Source organism: Rhinatrema bivittatum, chromosome 2 (genome assembly GCF_901001135.1).
Source record: "Rhinatrema bivittatum chromosome 2, aRhiBiv1.1, whole genome shotgun sequence".
NCBI lineage: Eukaryota > Metazoa > Chordata > Amphibia > Gymnophiona > Rhinatrematidae > Rhinatrema > Rhinatrema bivittatum.
Genome location: NC_042616.1, coordinates 766,480,006 through 766,496,852, shown reverse-complemented (window position 1 = coordinate 766,496,852; position 16,847 = coordinate 766,480,006).

The following is a 16,847-nucleotide window of genomic DNA, read 5'->3' as shown; positions in this document are numbered from 1 at the left end:
GTTGCCAATGATATGACTGAGCTGGCTATTCCATTAATTGTTTCTGATTGATATGCGAGAATTGGAACAATTTCTAATGATATGCCTGACTTTTTTTTTTTTTAGAAAAGAGGCAGGTCGTTTCTTTTTATTCATTTTATTTTTTATTTGTTTTATATCTATATTTAACTTTATTTTAAATTTTACCAGGCTTTCCATTGTTATACATTTGATGCCTTTTATTGTTATTTTAGTTTTATTTGTAATTTCTTCTTTTTTGTTTTATATCGTATTGTATTTTATATTTTCTAATTACCTTTTATGTAAACTGTTGTGATAGAATATGGAACAACGGTATATAAAAGTTTTAAATAAATAATGCTCTCTTTTCTGGTGACCTTCTTCCTCCAAAGCAGCACAGATGCTAAAGGAATGGAGGTGAGACCACTCTACTATGTTCCCTGAAGGCGGCCTTCATATACTACTCTCTATCTGCCTCAGGCTTTCCTGGGTGGTGACCTTGCTTCTCCAAAGAAGCACAGGGACTGCCAGAGTTGAAATGGGACTGCTCTAGTCCCTGAAGGTCTCCTCTATAAATGTTTTTATTTGTATCAGCTCTTCCAGGTCTCAGAGTCTAAGCACATCAATATTCAGTGACCCCAATTTTCAGACACTTGTATCCGGTACAACTGAGGATTTTAATCTCTATGACTCCTGTCATGCCTTGAGATGTTTAGTTTAGTTTATTTGGCTTAATATATCGCCTTTCTGCACATAATCAAAGCAGTCGACAAATGTATCCCTAGGGAAAGCGTTATTTCAGATATTAGTAACTTAAGCAAGTTTAGGCTTGCTAAAGAGAACATTCCAACTGATATGCTCTGAGGTCTTGAATTGATGTTTAAAAAGGACTGTTCACAGAAAATGCTTAAGCCCCTGAGTTTGGCCAGTGAGGAATTATAGGTATTGTAGGTAACACAAATTGAATGATCCCTTAAATTTACCAATATGATATTTCATGAGTTCAGCAATAGAATGGCTAAAAAAAGATAAAGAGAATAGCTATTTCTAGTTTTATTTATCTGTACATTAAGATAATTTATGATCTTTCAAAGGTTAGTTTGGCATTCAGGTCCTTCTGTTCTTCGTTGCCTTCTAACTCTCAGAATCTGCCAGGTGAAATTCTTGACGTCTTCCTTTCTGGATTCAGTAGCTCTGTTCCTGTAGCTGAGTGTATCAAGTTCATTAGGGTTCCTATATCATTTTCAGAGCTACAAAAATGATTAGAGTCCTTACGAGGAAAAAGTGTCCAGGCTCAGACAGGTTTCATATTGAATTATTTTAGAAAAGTATGACAAATTTTTTATGGTCTATTTAATTTCCTAAGAACAGATGGGTGCCTTGAGTGACAAATTGTTAGGGGATAGATATTGAGAGGCCAGCCAGCCAAGTAACTTACCCGGATAACACTTATCCAGCTAAATATCTGCATATAAACAGGATTTAGCCATATAAATGTTATGCAGCTAAGTCTAGATGTGCTCAATAACAGGTCTACACTTAACTGCATAACTTATGCGGCTAAGTCTCAATATCACTACTTAGCCAGATAAGTTAGCACTGTCCCAATCTTCCCACTGCCCACCCACTTTTTATTCGGCTAACTGGTGGCTGCTGAACTTGAGCAGATATTCAGCAGCTGGCCTCCAGGTCAGGTTGCAGCGTCGGGCCTGGGTATGGGCTAAATTCCTGGAATTGGACCCAGGTTCCAGGATGGGTTGCAGGATCAGGCCTGGCTAGGGGTCTGGCAGCGACATCATGCTTGGGTCCGAGCCCTGACCTAGGTCGAGGCCCCGGCATCAGGACCCGGCCTGCAGGGTGGGATGTGGCGTCAGGCCTGGTTCCAGGCTGTGGCCTGGGTTGGAACCCGTCCTTTCTCGGAAACCTGTCGGAAACCTGAGAGATCACGATGCTGGGATGTCTGCCGAGATCCCAGCATCGTGCTCAGATCTATGCCATGGCCCCTGCTTTGGTCCTCAGCCTAGGACCTTGGCAAGGCCCCAGCTTCGAGTCTAGGCCAAGGCGCTGGTATCACGCTCAGGCATAGGCTACAGCTCCTGCTTTGGGCCTCGGCCTATGCCATAGGCAAGGTCCTGGCTTCGGGCCTAGGTTTAAAATGACCTGAATGAATAAGGTTCGTTTTATTTGGGGCAACTGCACAGTGGGACCGGATGATCACAAATTTGCTCTCATAAACACATGTTCACACTTACTTTCACTGCTCATTCTCTCACATTCTCACATTTCCATTTACACCTTTACTTCTGTCATTCTCCCATCAACACACACGCTCACTCACTCACGTCTCTCCCTCTTCCATACACACATGCCCACTCACTTTCACACCCATGCTCACTTGCACTCAGCTCTCTCCTACTTACCTACATACACTCTCAGACCTCTTCTTCCTACACAAATACACACTCACTCACTCTCACACACATGCTCATTCATTCTCTCTCCCCCCCTTTTCAAAACTCACTAGCAATAGTAGACTCTAACTTGGGCTCCTGGAGCCCAAGTTAGAGCAGCAGCTTCTTCCTTCTCCTCCTGTGCTGCGGAGGTGGATGCGGCCTGTTTCTTACTCCTCGTTTGATGCACGGGCAGGAAATCACAATGTCGATTGGCCAAGGCAAACAGGATGGGGCGGACAAGTGGCTGGATACAGGAAACAGGCTGTGCAGGAGCAGGTGGTGTCACGAAGAAGCGAAGTTAAGAGTTAAAAAGGTCCAGAGATGGTAGAAATCACTGTCAAGTTCCTCCTTTTTCAGCCGCACAAGACCAATTACGTTCCTTTCTTCTTTCCGGGTCCAAGCAGATTGGTTTTGCTGCAGCACCCAGAGACCCGGTAATTCTTTTAGAATTCCGGAGTCTCCGGGCCAAATCCGGAGAGTTCCCAGGTATGGTTGTCACAATGAATCATTCCTGCAGTGAGGAGTTGAAAGACCTCTAGATTGTTCTGGAAGTGATATGTTAGAATTAATTTTCAGAAGAAGAGGAAGCAGTTTCTTCCTCTCTCTCTTGTAAATGATCTGCATGAAGAGCACACAAACTGTGATGAGTCTTAAGAGAAACTGTCTGATCAAAGGAAGAGGCCTGTGAGTTTTCTCACTTTGATGTTTGGAAAAGGAAGAGGAAGGGAAGAAATTATTGAAACTTGTTCCCCCTGTTTTTCCCCAGATTAGTGACGTCATAAGTTCCTCAGCTTTTGCCTAATAACTTTTATCCTTGGGATTTCGACTCCTGTTAGAATAGATTCTTATGTGAGAGTGCAAGAGAGTTTGGTTTTGTTTTTTTTACGGTTTTCCAGTGATACCATTGAAGAAAGGGATCATACGCTCTTATTCCTACAATCAGTGTGTCCCAGTGCCATTTGGGCCTTATTCCAGAAAAGAGAAGGAGAGTGTGCCCATCCAGTACAGCCATGGAGGGGAAAGAACAGAGTGTGCCCCAAAATGATGCACAACAAAAAGAGAAGGAAAGGTGCAGTGCAGCAGAACAGAGCACTGGAAGTCAAGTACCCAGCCGTGCACCAGAAATTACCACTCACTAGGAGATCCTGGGTCAGAAAAAAATAAAGGGGATCCTGAGAGAGCATGGTTGTGAATTGTTCAGTTTCAAAATATGGATTTATATCCTAAGGAATGTACTTTGTGTCCAGGGCCGGTGCAAGGGTATTGGGCGCTCTAGGCAACTCTTGTGCTGCCGCCTCCTCCCCGGTCGCGCCCTCTCCTACCTGTTTCGGTGCCGACTGTGTGCTTCTCAGGGCTGCGAACAGCATGCTGCTTGCGGCCCTGAGAAGGTCATAGTCTCTATTTCTCTTTGCCGTGAGCAGGATAGGCCCCGCTTGCGGCACCACGTGGCTGCTCTTCAGCGCCCCCTCATGGCTCGGCGCTCTAGGCGACCACCAAAGTTCGCCTAATGGACGCGCCGGCCCTGTTTGTGTCATATCATCATCCCTGAGTAAAGTCTATTACCGTTACAAAAAAGAATCCTAAATATGCATATGTTAGGTGATGAGTGAACTCTAAGATGTCCTGATTTATTTGAAATTGTTCCAAAAAACGGACAGGTGCGTTATTCATCAGTCACCATGTCTCCTCACTTAAGTATTCTCTTAAGTTCACAAAGAAAAGGGCTTCCAACACTGCAGGTCACTAATGTCTTTATTGTGTAGTAATGCCTGTGCCTTTGCTGTAATTCTGTCCTGGAGTTTGTCTTCTCAGGAAACCTCTGAATTATTTATAGATGACATTTTGTTTCTAGCCTCTCCAATGCAAGTAATCAGCTTTCATTTAAAGCCTTAAATCATTCAGTCTTTTATCTGCAATACAGATATGTGATCAATAAAAACAGTGAATGCTAATTCCTTTCCAGGCCCTGGACCCCATGAATATTTCTATAATGTAAAATCTATGCAGTTACAAAATTTTCAGCAAAACATAGTTGACATAGTGGTTGATGGTAGATAAAGACCAATTGGCCCACCCAATCCGACCAATTGTTTCTGTCTACACAACTCTAGCTAAGGATATTTCATTGACATCAGATGTACAAGCTTGACTATCTGCAAGATTTTGCTCCTTTTTCCATGTTTTGTTGTCTTCCCTGTTTCATTATCTACGTTTCTGGATAGATGAGTGTAATGGACCCTATGGTCACATCACCAGTAAGACCTGGATAACCCTTTTCTTTAATCAGTGTGAGTGCAGGCTACCATTCAAATGCAGCCCCTCCCTTTGTGGGGTCTGGAAGGGCCGTCCCTCTGAGAGCCTATTTAGCATCTCTTCACAAAGAGCTCGGGAGGCAATTGCTTTAGGTTTGCTGAGTTAGGATGAGTAGAGGAGCTTTTGCCTTTGCTATTTTTTCAGATTCAGTCAGTGGAAGCAGGCTAACCCAGTCTGGGGATACTGAACAGGGTCAGGAGGATTTCCCTTCCAGTCTACTCACTAGCTGCTTGGGATATCTCTCTTTGTTTTTGGGTTTTTTTTTGGGGGGGGGGGGGGGGGAATTTGAGATTTTTCATGGTAGGAGCCTCACTGGACACCTGGGCGTTTCTTGGACCCAGTGATTGGGGAACTGACACCGCTGGGTATATCACAAGAGTCGGTTTTTCCATTTCTAACTCACTCTAAGGCCCCTGAAGAAGAGTTTCTCGAAACACCAGCGGTGTCAGGCGTTTGGTTGAACAAGGCTGAGGAGCCGTTTGTTCCAAATTTTATAAAAGATAAGTGCACTTTTCCATGATTAAGTGGTGTTAGAAATTGAATAGACATCTTTGCAAAAATACAAGAAGAAGGGGCAATTTACCTTTTTTTCAAAAAGTTCAGTATTTTTCATGTGTGTATAAGATCAGCATATGCCAACGTGCTTTAAAACAAAAGGACTTTAAAAAAAAATTACAAAAAACGAAAAATTGGGATACCCTATGATTATCTTAAGAGTGCTTGCACATATAAAACAAAGTGCTTAAGAGATTTGAAACACCGTTTCGGGTGTATATGTATAGTCACTCAGTTATGAAGGTAAACCCGTCCTATTATTGGTCAAGTTTATCGAGTTTTTTTTTTTATCGAGTTTTATGTACCATCGTTTGGTTTCGCCATCACAACGGTTTACAAAGTTACGATGTTTAACATTGTTTCCAAAATCATCATGAACCTCCCTCCCAGTCTATTAAATAAACTTGAGATTCTGGACCCCATTCCCACTCTCCTCCCCACAAGACCAACATCAAGCCCCCTACCCCCCCCCTCCCACAAAATCAACATCAAGCCTCCAAACCCCCCAAAAAAGGAGCAGCCCCCCCCCCCCCACATCCTCCTCCAAACCTGTCAAGGGATCCCGCATAGGAGCCTGAGTGCACTCTTGTATCCAGCCCAGTCAGCACCATTTTTCAAAATGTGGTTGAGGTCTGATCCCTGGAATTTGCCCCAGTCACATGGCTGGGGCAAGGCAGGTTGGTGCCATTTTGGAAATGATGTTGACTGGGCAAGGTACCTGGTCCCTACATGGGATCCCTTGACAGATTCAGGGGGTCAGGGATAGGAGCGGGTATGGGAGGTGGGGTACCTGCTCCTTTTTTGGGGGAGTGTGGGGGCTTGATGTTGGTCTTGGGGAGAGAAGGGTGGGAAGGGGGCTAGAGCCTCAAATTTATTAAATGGACTGGGAGTGGGGGGTGGGGAGGCTTGATGTTGTCTTGGGGGCAGGAGGGTGGAAGGGGAGCTGGAGCCTCTGAGAGGGGGGGCTTGATATTGGTCTTGGGGAGAAGGGTGGGAAGAAGGGATGAAACCTCAAGTTTATTTAATGGACTGGGAAGGGGGCTTCATGATGAACTTGGAAAGGGGTGGGGGGCCATTGCTTCGTGCCTAAAGTTTTATATATTTTTTTATTTGGGGGTAGTTGGGGGCCACCTTGACTGGTGTCCATGGGTTGAGACAGGGGCCAGCACTGACTCCCACTCAACCTCCCTGTTTGCCTCCAGTTTTTTTTCTGCTGCTTTAAATGTGCAGCGGAAGCCTCGGGATCCACATTAGGATGTTGGGCCTCCCACCACACATCTAACACATTTCAATGAGGTGTTGTTATTTTATCACAGCTGACCACTTTCTAGGTCAGCCACAATAAGATACTAAAATCAAATTGACTATGCATGAGCTTCTTTAAATCCATTTGCATTATTCTTGCATGCAAATCACTTGTAAAGAAGGTTAATGTAATAGGGAGGGTATCTGGACAGGGATATGCAAATTATCATATATATCATGCTCTATTGCAGTGATATCACGTGATATACACATTTTATCATGTGTTAGAGCCCTAATATGGCTTGATAAATCACCCAGTTAGATGGCCCTGCTACTGAAGTGCCCCCTCCCCCAAAGTGCCGAATTTGGAAAAGCACTGCACAAGCTTTACCTCCATTCAAGCCTGGCACATTCTAGTAGAACTCCCCTGTTGCTGTCTGTAGGCTCCATAAGTGATGCAGAATGCAGCCTTATTCCCATGCTCTTCAGCCATGGTCATGCTCTCTCACCATGCGGGAACATCAACACTGTGGCCGGGACCCCTGATTTTAACCTTAAGATGCTGGAGTCAAGATTTCCACATTGAAAGATGCACTTCACCTAATGATACAATTATGGAATCCAGAAGCTGCAAAATCTCAAAAGCTTTTCATAAATCAAAACAAGTCCTAAATCATTCAGTATAAACAAATAAGGGGTTTGCCTCTGGATTTTTTGTCCAGTCTTTTTAAGATCTATGATCCTGGGAGAGTTCTAAGGTCTACTGGGAGTCACTATCTTGAAGTGCCCTCAAAAAGGAATATTCATCGACAAGAAACTATGAGGCATTCAATTTCAGTCAATGGGCCTATGCTATGGAATGCTCTGACCTAGGATACTTATTTATTTATTTATTTTATTTAGGTCTTTTTTATACCGACACTCATGATACCAATCATATCGTATCGGTTTACAATAAACAGTGGTGCAATAACATTAAAATTAACAACTTCGTGAACAATAGGCTAGGAGAGAGGGAGAGAGTGAAAAGTTACAATAAACAGGGGTACTTGAACTGGGAGGAGGAAAAGCCAGAGTAGTGGCTAGCATAGAAATAGGTAGTATTTAGTCTCAGAAATAAATAATATACAGATATATACATAAGGCTATAATAGACTCTAGTATTCAGGACTGAATGTAATCCACTATACATGGTATCCTATACCTAGTTGTAGCAGTAGGGGATGTCATAGATCGGGGAAGGCTTGTAGAAATAGCCATGTCTTGAGTTTCTTTCTGAAAGTTTGTGTGCAAGGTTCCTGTCTAAGGTCTGTGGGCATGTTGTTCCAGATGGTTGGTGCTGCTGCCGAGAAGGCTCGATCTTTAGTGGATGAAAGGTGTGTGAATTTGGCTGGGGGGGGGGTGTAGCGTACCTTTGTATGCTTCTCTGATGGGTCTGGTAGAGAAGTGCAGCGTGAGAGGGTTGTGTAAGTCAATGGGTTGTGTAAGTCAATGTTGTATATAGCTTTATGGATGATGGTGAGACATTTGTGTTACTTTTGGATACTTGGGTTCTTGTTGCCTATAAGGTCTTTCGTAAAACATTATAAAACATTTTGTTCAGGGAAGCATTTCAGGAGCTAATGTAAATGATGTTGCGGAGTTGGTATGATGGTTCAGCAGTTTATATGGACTTGAAAATCTAGTTATAGTGATATTTATGCAGGCAATGAATGGTTTGGTATTGCTACCATATGAAGATTTGTTTTGGGGTTTTTTTGTCTTATCTAGGTATTTGTATGTTTTTATATGATATTGTTATCTGTTTACTTGGAGTCACTATAGGCAGAATACAAATGTTTTAGATAAATAAATAAATAAAATCATTCAGTATTAACAAATAAACACATAAAAATTATTCAGCTTGGCAAGGTGGAAGAAGACCAAACTCTCAGATAATGAGTAAGGAGTTCAAAAAGGAGAGATGGTATAAAATTAAATGAATGCATCCAAAAGTGGGTCCAGTCAAACAACTAAATTTATTCCATCACACTTATCATTCTGATCATTGAATGTTTGAAATAAGCAAATTCACCCCCATACCTATGTGAATTTGCTTATTTCAAACATTCAATGATCAGAATAGTAACATAGTAATGACGGCAGAAAAAGATCAAAATGGTCTATCCAGTCTGGCCAGCAAGCTTCCCAAGGTAGTAACTGCCGCTCTGTGCAGGTTATCCCCAAGTTTCTGTTAAGAGTAGTAACTGCTGCTCCATGCAGATTACCCCCATGCTTTTTCATTCATCCTATGCCCCTTTGAAATCCTTCACAGTTTTAGTCTTCACCACTTCCTCTGGAAGGGTATTCCAGGCATCTGTGAAGAAATATTTCCTAACATTGGTTCTAAGTCTTCCTCCTGGAGTTTCAAATCATGACCCTTAGTTCTACTAAATTGTTTCCAATGGAAAAGGTTTGTTGTTGACCATGGACCATTAAAACCTTTCAAGTACCTGAAGGTCTGTATCATATCACCCCCGCTCCTCCTCTCCTCCAGGGTATACATACTCATGTTCTTCATCATCTCCTCATAAGTCATTCAATGGAGACCACCCACCATTTTGGTTGCCCTTCTCTGCACCGCCTCCATCCTGTCTCTGTCCCTTTGGAGATACAGTCTCCAGAACTGAACACAGTACTCCCGGAGAGGCCTCACCAATGACTTGTACAAGGGGATTATCACTTCCCTTTTCTTACAAGATATTCCTCTCTATGCAGCCTAGCATTCTTCTGGCTTTAGCTATCGCCATGTCACATTGCTTCGTCAGCGTCAGGTTATTAGACACTATTACCCCAAGGACTCTCTCCTACTCCATGCACATCAGCCCTTCATCTCCCAGCACATACAGTTCTTTTGGATTACCACACCCCAGATGAATGATACATGTGATGGAATAAATGTAATTGTTTGACTGGACCCACTGTTGGATGATTTTCCTTAAGCATGTTTTCCAGTTGGGGACTTTATTTTTATAACATCTCTCCTTTTTGAACGCCTTAAAAATTATTCAAATACTTAATAATTAGTAGCATGCCACCCTATTGGTGTTTTGGTCCCCCAGTTAGGCAGCCCTGAATTAGAACTCATTCAGAGGCCCCAAATGTCAGTAAGATGGCCTATTATTGTTTATTTAGTGTGTGCCCCTAAAGTTAAGCCTGTATTTTCTAAACTGAGTATTGAGATCCATACAGGTTATAATATATTGCTTATCACTGCCCCAAAAGTACACGCCTGTGTTTCCATTTGCATCCATTTTTTAATTCAACAATCTGCATAGTTTATACATTTATTTTATAAAAGCATGTGCATATATTTTACATGTTAAATAATTGTAATATGCATCTAATAACCCTCAATTTATTCTTGGAGGCAAGTTATTATATAAAACATATCTTACCTATGAAAATATTTGTGCTTGCACTTCACAGAAACCTCCACCACTTGACCCAGATTTTCCAGTTCACCCATATCCTCTATCACTTGCTCCAGACGTCCGACCCAAAAACATCAGACAAAAGAAAGTCAGATTGAATATCCGTGACTTGATTATCAGGTGTAAAAGCATGTGCACATGTTTGCAGATGTATAAGCATACTCCTTTTATAAATTATGTAAATGTGCATGTGCTTCCAAACCCCTCCCTAGAATGCCCTCAAAACATCCCCTTTGTACTTGCATTCTTGCGGTTACTGAGGTTACACCAAAATTTGAGTACTGAGAATAGAACCAGGCCTGGTTTTGAGCATCAGGCAGTGATGACTTTCACATGGCTTACACCTGACCAGGTCCAAAGGCACACCAGAGTGCCATGGAATACTGGATGGGAAACACTGGGTTAGAGATTGGTTGATAATTTGAGGCATTGATATATCCTATTGCTTTGGTATAGGCCTGATTATTGCCTCTTTCAAGTAATCTAGGAATCTGTTGTAAACTGGAATTCACAATGAATGTAAGATGAGGAGCTAACCCCAATAAGTACAAAGTCTAACCATCTCAAGACGTTTCCCCATATTCACCACTCTCATAATTTTAAAAGCCCTAAAGTACACATCCTGTAGGATCATACCCCACATCTGCTCAATGTTTTTAATCCCAAAGTGAGTATTAAATGCTAGGCCCAATTCATTAACTAAAGGAATTCCTTCAATAGCTCGGCCCAATTTAATATCCTGAACTTGCAACTTGCATGACTTCTTCTTGATTTAAAGAATTAATGGTATCTGACACTGAACCCAAGGGTATATTTCTAGATTTGTACACCAGATTATCCAGGCTAATTGAATCATCTGATAAGTAGCACCCCTTAAATACTCCAGCGACATTGTCCTCACTACTTTGAACTAAATTGACAGTAGATGAAAAACCTGACTGGCGGGCCACTATTATAAGATCAAACATTTCTGTAAACTTTTCACTAGATAAAGCTCCTGTGTTACCTGCATGGGATAATTCCCCTAACTATTTAGAGCAGCCAACAGAGCTGTTGTGAGCAATTTTCCGCTGATCTCAATGATTCTAAAAAATATTCCTTTTTGGCCTTGTTCATCACACAAGCGATTGTCAAGTCCATTGTCAAGCCCATATTAAAAAAACCTAAACTTGACCCCTCGGATCCATCTAACTACTGTCCGATCTCTAATTTTCCCCTCATATCTAAAATCCTTGAAAAAGCAATTAGCCGCCAACTCACAGATTACCTTGACAACCAGCTTCTCTTATCCTCCTCACAATATGGTTTCGGAAAGTACCACAGTACTGAAACCCTATTACTCTCTATGGCCGATCACCTCATTAAAGGCCTTGACAAAGGTAAATCATACATCTTGGCCCTCCTAGCCATTTCTTCGGCCTTTGATACTATCAACCACAATATCTTCATACAGAGACTCAGTGAAATTGGAATAACTGGAGCTGCCCTCACCTGGATTATTTCATATCTCAGCAACAGGCAATACAAAATCGAAATTGGAAACCATGAATCCAAAGCCATCCCTCTTAATCAGGGTGTCCCGCAAGCTCCTCTCTATCTTCTACTCTATTCAATATTTATCTACTGCCCCTCTGCCACCTACTGCCTGTACTTAGTCTCCCATACTACATATACGCAGATGATGTACAGATTTTCATACCAGTTAGCAACTCCCTACCCAAGGCCATCAATACTTGGGAATCCACGTTATCTGCAATTAACAATCTCCTATCCAATATACATCTTGCCCTTAATACTACCAAAACAGAACTTATGCTTATCACACCGCAACATAACACTGACTTCTCTCCCCTCCACACGCCCCCTACAGAAATTGTTTTCACACATGTTAGAGACCTTGGTGTCACTCTAGATAACTATATGAACTTCAAAAAATGCATCAGTTCTACACTTAAAGAATGCTTCTTCAAACTACATACCCTGAAACTACATACCCTGAAACTACATACCTTCAAACTACATACCCTGAAAAAATTAAACCCCTCCTCCATCTTTCCAATTTTTGTACAGTACTACAGGCAACCATCTTCTCGAAAATTGACTACTGCAACTCCCTCCTACTAGGTCTCCCCAAGAACATCATCCACCCACTCCAAATCCTTCAAAATGCTACCACCTACATCCTCACCAACACCCGTACAAACGAACACATATCGCCCATCCTCAAGGACTTACACTGGCTCCCCATTGAACACTGCATCCAATACAAAACTCTCTCCATCATCCACAAAGCCCTCCATAACCCCAACATGAATTGTTTCAAAGAATCATTAACATTCCACACTGCCACAAGACCGACCAGAAATCAATACCTAGCAATCCTATGCACACCCTCGCCTAAACTCTACAACCTTGCATCAACAAAGGTTCGATCACTTTCCATAGCCGGTCCTGCCCTATGGAACTCTATGCCAGGTAACCTACGCCAGGAATTCTGCCCAAAGAAATTCAAGCAGAAACTAAAGACCTGGTTGTTTAAACAGGCATACACTGATTCTGGCTAAATCCCTCTCTAATTCCTTCTCGAGCTCTCTCCTCCCGCTTTTCCACCCTACTCTGTCCCCTCCAAGCCTCCTCCCTCCCACCCCCCTCCCTTACAATTTCTTCACCCCCTTTGGTCCCCTCCCCCCCCTTCCTAGGCCTCCCCCCCTTTCCTCCCCTTTAATCTTTTCTCAGTTTTGCCCCCCAGTCTTCCTTTCTCTCCATAATCCCCTTACACCTTGTGCTCCCGCCCACCTTCCCTCTCGTCCCTATCCCTAAAAAGTCGCTCTGATAATGAATCTTCTGTAAAATACTGTAAACCAAGAATCTTCTGTAAAATTCTATAAACCAAGTTCACGTTATTCGCTTTAAGCTAAGTTCCTGTGTTCGCATTTATAATTTTTCAATTTACTCGTATATATGAATAGTTCCCTGTAAAGCATTACTAAGCCAAGTTCATGTTTTATGTAAACCTATGTGATACTCAAAGTGTATGTCGGTATATAAAAATCTTTAAATAAATAAATAAAATAAATCACACACTGATATACAAAAGCATGAGATATACATTTCTGCTGATTCTCAGTACATTTATTTTTTCACCATTATCTCTCAAAATGGCGGGCTTGGTATCTTACACACATGCAATTACTAGGTTAATGGGCATCATTGTTAATTAGGCTGCATTCATTTTCAATTGGGATTTTTACCTTTTGGGTGCTAGCATGACTGACCATGAGTAGCACTTTGTGCATTCATGCTACAGGTTTCCCATTATTACTCTACATCTTGCGCAGAACACTCCAACCCGATCTAAAAATCATCGTTCTCATTCTGTTTTTACTTCTTCCTTTCCCTTCCTTCCTTCTGTTGGCAATGTGAGATCAGTACTTGGCCTGTCTAGCACTACAGCTGTCCCTCGGCCGCTTTAAATCATTTATTTATTTATTTTATTTATTTAAAATTTTTATATACCGGCATTCATGTTGCAAACACATCATGCCGGTTTACATATAACAGGGGTGTACAGTGAACAATTCAATAACCTATTTGTGTAGAAGGAAGCAGTTACAAATAACAAGGTAAAAGAACTGGGAGGAGAGAAGAAAAGGGAGAGAATAACATTAGGTATAGGTATTTACATTAGTAATAACATTTTTACATGTGGAAGTGGTAGAATCTGGCTGAATAGAATTAATCGGTGTCCGGGAAAGCTTTTTTAAACAGCCAGGTCTTGAGTCTCTTCCTGAAGGTTGGGAGGCTGGGCTCCTGTCTAAGGTCCGGTGGGATGGAGTTCCATAGAAGGGGGCCGGCTGTTGAAAAGGCCCGATCTCTCAAGGTAATGTGTTTGGTAGTTTTGGCTGGGGGCACTTGAAGAGATCCTCTGAGTGTATATCATATCAAGTGCTCCAGTAGCTGCGGTGCTCCTAACCATCCAGCACAAGGTCCTGTGATAAAATCTCAATCATGGGACCAACTGAGTTCAAAGTAGTGTTGAGTGCAAAAAAAATATCTTCTTCATGAACATTGGATGGGACATGTAAATACCTGCTCTTGTCATAAATAGTGTGTCTAGCATGGCACTAAGGGATCTGTTTACTAACCTGCTACACAGAGTAACAGGTGTTAATGCACGTTATTGAGAATTATTAGTTAATAGGCCCAAATGCCAGTAATGGAAGCTGTAGTAAATAATGTGCGTTAACGTGCATTACTGTGCAGCGTAGGTTAGTAATTAGCTACTCAACAGGGTCATTCATTAAAACGCAATGTGGTCTTATCGCATGCGATAAGGCCCTAACATATGTGATAATCAGTGCATCGCGACATTAGCATTTAAATGAGGGAAAGGGGAGGGGCTAGAATGGGTTTGGGCGGGGTTAAAAAAATTTCTTTCCGGTACTGCTGCAGGCGATAATGTTTTAGACATTATCACTGGCAGAAGTGCCAGAAATAACACAACCTTTTTCATTGGTGCTATGGGGGTGATAGTATGCAGCGTGGCAGGCAAATGCGCAATGCGACCAGCTGCGCACTCTCACCACCCCCGCCCCTTTTCTGGTTGCGGCTCATTATTCTGCTATATTTATAATGGAATGATGAATCTAGGCCTAAAATTGCTAAGAAAGGCTATTAGTCTCAGCTATTGTGAAAAAAATAAACCACATGACCATGGTAATAACTTTAGTCTTCCAAAATACTATGAATTAAAATATTTTAAACTATATTGTATTATCATTTAATGCCCAAACCCTGTGAGATAGTTACATGGCCAAATAAGTTTAATCAAAAGCCTAAAAGCAGTGTGGGAAGAACAGCTGCCAAAGCTGTTACCAAGACAACTTATCCCTGGATTTAGCATTATCATAAAAGAAACCTATGAGGAATTTAATTAACTAATCCCTCAGACTACTACAACTGGAACCTGGGAATATTTTCAATTCAAAATCTCCGAAGAATGACCCACATTAGGATCAGTCATTCGAAAGATGCCTATTGTGCATTACTGCAGTAGCCACAGGGATCAACAATTTGAACATATTCTGAATAAAATACAATACATGTTTGTCTACATAATGAATAACCTCTCCAGGCGCTGAAGTACTTGCTGTATGTTAAGCCTCTTAGACAAGCTGAGCATCTGAAAGTCTGCTTTAATTCTAAGATAATAAAGTGTATTCTTTTGCGTTCATGAATGCTGTAATTTAAATATATTTATATGGCTTTCATTTAATATTTTGTACCCTATTAATGCATATGACACTCTAGCTGCACTAAGAGCAGTGTCAATTCTATGTTTGCCAACATTGTGCTCTATGATCTGCATATGTTGTAGATCCATAATTGTGGTCAGTTACTACTGAAAGCCAACAATGCAAGCCAGATATTGCTTCAGTAGAGGGCAATTCTACCATGTCTTCTACATGGTAAAGCCACTCACAACTGAAGCAGAGTTTGTTAGTCCTACCAGCTATAGACTAATCATTCACTAGAAAGGAGAACCTGTATTAAAATTCTGCCTCAGAAGCAGAGCAGGGGCTTCAAAAGATGAAGCTTCCAGGAATGGAGACAGTGAACAGGTCAAGACGGGCTAATGTAGAGGGTCCCTGAACTGGATCATGGCCCTAAATGGGATTGCAAAATCAGTGGATGGGGTCATGAGAAACAAGGCTATTTCTCCTCCTTCAGGATCTCGGCTTTGCACTGCCATCTTCAGCAAGCAGTAACAGCCAATGCAGTGCCTGTGAGCCAGTCAGTGCACATTCACAGTCTCCACCCCACTCCTCCTGCATGAGCTTCCTGTTAAACCAGAAACCTATCCAGTGGGCTGGGAGCATGACCATGCACTGAATTGCAGGCCCTGTGCTTACTGCTGCTACTGTCACCGTCGGCGCTTCCTCTCCCCCCACCCCCCCTTGAGGTGAGTGTTGGGAGGAAAGGAACAGGAAGGACACATCTGCCATTTTATTTTGGTTGTGATCTGGGGCCAAATGAATTTTCAGTCATTTAAATGGGGTCATGTTAGATGATTGTTTGAAAAACCCTGGACTAGTGGAACCTGAAGGCTCAGTCAGGATGAAGCTCCCAACTTGGGGAGACAAGAAAGGCTATGAGAAGGAATGATGTGAAAAGCTCTGAAACCAGACATAAGTAAAAATATATTCTTTTCCATGTCTGATGTGAAAATTCAAACATTTGCTTCTGGAAAAGAGGCTAGCTTCCCCCCAAGTAAGTAGTGTGTCACAGGTTCGAAAAACTATAATCTAGGTCACGCCTCCAAAAGCATTAATTTATTCTATTGAGTTTTATTTTCTATAGTTCTCTTACTGCTATTTTTGGGTCTGAAGACAATTGCTCAACTAGGAGTCGAGGATTACTTTATGCCAATCATATAGAGTTCCATAGTCAATTGGTTTATCCAGCTGAGTTTGGGTCGTAGTCAGACAAACTGTGGGATTTAAAAATCCCACTGTGTGTTTCCAATCTATCTGGATATGATTTTAGCTGAATAAAACTTATCTGGATCAACTGAGGTGCTATGGGGGTGATCTGTGGCAGGACCAACATAGCCAGATAACTTACTTGGATAATGTCAGAATTGTCTAAGTAAGCTATCCAGATATGTCTGACATGCCCCAGAGCAGTCCTAAAGTTATCGGGGTATTTGTCCCTGGATAATTTAAACCTACCAGGCTATATTCAGAATATAGCCAGGTAACTTTAAATTTAAAAAGCCCCTCAAGGCTAGCCTACCCCTCCACCTCCC